The sequence below is a fragment of the Electrophorus electricus genome, chromosome 11, assembly GCF_041902795.1.
Source record: "Electrophorus electricus isolate QZ-2024a chromosome 11, ASM4190279v1, whole genome shotgun sequence".
NCBI classification, from domain to species: domain Eukaryota; kingdom Metazoa; phylum Chordata; class Actinopteri; order Gymnotiformes; family Gymnotidae; genus Electrophorus; species Electrophorus electricus.
The window spans coordinates 15,423,806-15,428,732 of NC_137507.1; the positions used below are offsets into that span (position 1 = coordinate 15,423,806).

Here is a 4,927-nt window from a genome sequence, read left to right on the forward strand (position 1 = left end):
ACTCGCGCGATTAGCGGTCACATGACTTGGCGAGGGGCTGGACCATCGCTCAGACCTGCAGGGTGGCCCGTGTGAGCCTCCATGTCCCTGTCGCACAGGACTCCTCTGTGCTGGTTAGTTTTAGGCTAGTTAACTCGTACGTTTATTCAGGTTTGACTTAGTTCTAAATCCAGTGTAAGCCTTCGTTGATTTGTGTGGCGGAATAAGTTAGAATCCGTCTCACATTCACGCAGCTTCAAAGAAAATTCTTATGTATTGACCCCACAGTGAAAACGTTATTTTGTAAGTGGTAGAGGTCTTAAGGCAGAGTTGCAATTTGTATGCTACTAAGCCTGGTCTAACTTGTTACTGTAGATTTACTACACAAGCGATCGATATGGGCTTATCTTACTGAACTGAGTTCACTTTCACATGACACGGAAACATTTTTCGCAGTTTGTGGTCTATGGGGCAAAGGGCAGTCACTAAAGCTACGTCCCCAGCAAATATATGCGACGTGTATGTCAATCCAAGTCCACATTCGCCATACTCTCTCACTGCCGGGAAGGAAAGAGGTGATAACAGTGAGGAAGTTGACAGGATAAACAACATTTTAAAGCGCGCTTGATTTTTTAACGGCGGCCTCCAATGCAGATTACTGTGAGCATTAACTTTAAACAAATTGTTATTATGCACTCCATTTGAATGGTTTACCTCTGGATGAGTGTGCCACATGAAACATTGTAATTTTGCACATGCGTGTCATTCTAGGAGCCTGGTCTGTTTAGACTAACGTTGAATATACGATGCTAAAAATATATAGTGAAAAGCCTACAAATAATAATACTAATTTAAAAATCGGATTTTGGCCCACTTCTACCTGCAGTGTGAAGGGTTGTGAAAGATGCAAAAAATAAGATCTCAAACCTCATAATCTGGTCGGCTGTTTAGATAATCCATCAACAAATGTAAAAAAAACTTGGTATTATCTTTGATTCCAGTCATTAGATGCACACAGTCAAAAAAGCTTTTTTCCACCTACATAATATTGTCAGACTGCGAAAGATATTATCCCTTAAAGCTTGAGAAGGTCCTCCATGCCTTCATAACCTCTTTGATGGACTACTGAAATGCTCTTCTAGCTGGCTTTTCTAGTAATCCACTTAATAAACTCCAGAATGCAGCAGCCAGTTTTCTCACTTGAACCAGAAAATTTGAGCACATCACTTGCATTCTCTCTCTGCTGCAATGGCTACCGGTTAAATTCCATGTTGACTATAAAATTCTCCTTTTGACATATAAAGCTTTAAAATGGCTGGCCCCTCAGTATCTCAGAGAATTTACTGAACCCTGTAACCCTGCATGTACCCTTTGCTTATGGGGTGCTGTCTTGCAGACTGTTCCTGAAATAAAATCACAGCAGGCAGCTGGGCATTCTCGTATAAGGCACCCCAACTATGCACTTCCTACCTCAGTATGGGATTCATACACACTTTCAATATTTAAAATTCGACTGAAAACTTATCTGTTTGCACAAGCCTTTGGCTAGTCTGCTATACTCATGCAATAATACTGCCAGGTCATTCTGACCCATGCACATCTTTTAAGTAGGCTATTATTTTACCACATTCATCACTATAGTAAGTGACAATTTACTGCTATCACTCTGTATTGTCTAACCTCTTCTCTCCCATCTTATTCTCTGCCACTGTCTTCTCTGTTTTCAACACCCTTTTGAACATCTATTCAACACCCCAATTTGGGGTTATGCCCCCTGCCTCAGAACTGGACCCCGATACACCTCCGATCCTTAAACTGAGCTGGATGGTAACTATATTGCTTCATCTTCCAGCCAACATTCAGTGATATGTACTATGCCTACATATGCCTTTGTTTGCATATCTACTAATATACGTTCTTTTTCTTCCTGCCTTTTTCTCTTTTTTCTCTGAGCTCTCCCTGCTCCTTTAGGTGCGATTCAGCTAAGACTGAGCCTCCCTGCCCAGTCCATGTCTCTCCCACTGCGAGGTCATTTGCCTTCCTGCCCACCTGTCCCTGGATCGGTCTCTACCACCTGACGAAGGAAACACTTTCCGAGCTGACATTCCACCAGACGTGGTCCTGGATATTGGTACACTACTGCCAAGTCACTCTTAGAGACTATAATGCCATTATAATCCTCCGCTCGCTGTAATCATAATTCCTAGTTCATCTTTGTTGTTATTTTTTGTTCACTTCATCTATGTCATTGTGTTGTTCCATGCCATGTTTTTGAGGCTTGGTTCCTCTTAAGGTTTGACTGCAAAATCTGAAATAAGTCTAAACACAGCATAGATAAGAATGGATATTTAACTGTGCTTCTTAGTTAAAGTGGCAATGCTGTAGGGTGGGTTTTTGAGTATTAAATGGAATGAGCCACTTATTCATTCATTACTGTTGACAACTCTCGTCTTCAGACTCAACATTGTAGTCCTAATACAGGTTATCCTTAACATGGCCTCATAAAAAGATATAAGTTTAAAAAAACACCCAAAAACAACAACAATAACAAACTTAATAGCATTAACTGACTGATCTTGCACCTATATGCACTTTGGTAGTCGATCAGTTACCCATCTAGGCATTTAAAACATATGCCAAGGCATATGTGTATGTGTGAGTTATTCTACTTGTCAGCATACATTTTGTATAATAACAAAGAGGAAAACAATTTATCTACAAAAATCTTGATATAATAATAGTAGTAGTGGTAGTAGTAATAATGTAAAAACATATTTATGTTCCATGTTTGCTGTTTACAATAAATTTTTAAAATGTAACACAGAATGATTCAAAGCGTACTGCAACATGCAAATGTGTATTCTTCTATCCAAAACATACAAGTCTTAAGGGAACTACTGTGTGCAGTACAATAGCCTTGAGATCTGCATTCTGGAACTGAGCTGTTAAATTCTGTATCGCGGCCACTAGGTGGAGACCTTTGTCTATGTTAGGCAAACATTTATCGAAGAGGTTTATACATCTTATTTAGTAGGCGAGCTCATTAAAGTCACTGCTTAATTGTGCCGACATGAGAGCTGTACACTTTATAGACGACGTTCATTTACTCTTACAGCATTTGGCAGACGCTTCTGTCCAGAGCGCCTTACAATGGTGCTTTGTTGTGCGTATGGAAGAAATTATGATACCAGTATGTTATGGCAGAGTGGAGAAGGCTAATTTACCATTACTACTCAACGACGATCTTATCGCTGCTGTTCTATTTATTATAGGCGCTTAGCAAACACCGAAGAAGAGAAGAAGGTACATTCGGATTTGTATTAAGGTCCAGCAAATGCATTAAAAAAGCCGTGTTATGTTGAATGTATGTGCGGTAACTATCTTTCATAAACAGACTATAGTAGCTCGTACAACTGTTTACAAATAAAGTAAACAAAAAATACTAGATTAAAATAAACTCACTTTACGCCTAAATATGGATATTTTAACACATCCATTCTGGGAATAAAACCTGCTCTAGATGTTGCATGGGGGAAACCTACTGTAATTTGTAATCAATACTGTATTTTGTTTTGTAACGTTGTAGCTCATAACGTGTGGTTTCCTTTCACGTCTATTTTGTTGGGCTTTGTTGTGGTTTTGTGGTTTGCTGTGACACTGATCGATATTGATTACAGATGAAATTGATTTGTTAATTGGACTGTATGAAGGATCGCCCCTACACCAATAAGGATTTTTCTATTTTCCTAAATTATATTGGCAATATCTGTATGTCGGCGGGTAATATATTAGCCCCGAATGCTGTCCGTTATAAAAGGGGTGGGAGACCGGACGAAAGGGTTGAGAGTCTGCCGGTTGCGCTACTCTTTCAGGCGGCCTTGCTTCACTAAAGGCTGGCGGATAGACGCCTTGATTTTTTTTAGGTAATTGTTCGGCACGTCCTGCCGTGGCCTGAGTACGCACGTACAGGGGATTAGTTTAGTCTATCATCAGTCTGCGAGTGAGTGTCTGGTTGAGTATGCGAAATCAAACACCTCAAAATATGGTCCAAATTGAGCTCCTTAGGAAAAAAAACAACAACAACCCAAAGCTATGCAGCATGGACTTGTGGTCCTCTAGATAGGGTGATGTGAACCACTGTACAGCACAGTGTGGAGTAATTGACATGTGAGACTCATTGGACTGTGTGGAATAGGCGGGTTTTAACCATGCAGTGCGGACCAGTTTGGTGTGAGCCACAAATCTGTGCAACCCAATTAGCAGTGCAGCATGAGTTAAAGTGGGGGGAGACTAAAGGGGCAATCATCTTGATACTTACAGCCATGCACAAGGTGCTACCCCCAAAATAACATTGGTATGCATGCACTGAGTTTGTTGTGATTCTTTTTTAGTTAATGGAAACTCACAGAAAGATGTGTTTATTAGCAATAACAAGAGCTTGTCAAAGTAGACACTACAGTTGGTTAAGCCAATATAGTGTGGAAGTGAGATACCATTAGAATGGAGTCTGACCTTAGGATGGCATGCAGCAGTCAGTGATCTCGGTACTGGCAATGTGCACTTCTTTGTATTTTGATCCCCTGACCATGTGACCCATACAAATCAAATAGATGTGGAGGAGTGGCTATGTGACTGATGTATATGGGACTTGGATCTTGGATTCAGTGCTCCTGTGTGAATGCTGCTGGGGGATTTTGACATCTTGCCTTGCGTTTAAATGGGGTTCCTTATATTTTTATACATTTTATTGAAATTGTAATATTTCTATTTTGGGGAAACTGAGAAGGTAATTGTGCTGCTCCTGTGACACCAGTGCTGCCTTATTAGGCTAGTAGGCATAGTTACCCGCAGGGTGGTGTAATCAGTTACATCGGTTATACATCTGGGCCACAAATAGCATATATTTGAAGCAGACTGCTCCTTAAACATCAATAGAATGCAGAACATG

At 40.4% G+C, this 4,927-nt stretch overlaps 1 long non-coding RNA gene across 1 annotated transcript; it reads left to right on the plus strand.

Annotated features, from left to right (window-relative positions):
• Positions 1 to 515: 515 nt before the first annotated feature.
• Positions 516 to 3,613, plus strand: LOC145659934 (uncharacterized). Its single transcript, XR_014126116.1, has 4 exons — positions 516 to 639; positions 1,376 to 1,453; positions 1,763 to 1,806; positions 1,951 to 3,613. It is a non-coding gene; the product is annotated as an uncharacterized LOC145659934 (long non-coding RNA).
• The last annotated feature ends 1,314 nt before the right edge of the window (positions 3,614 to 4,927 follow it).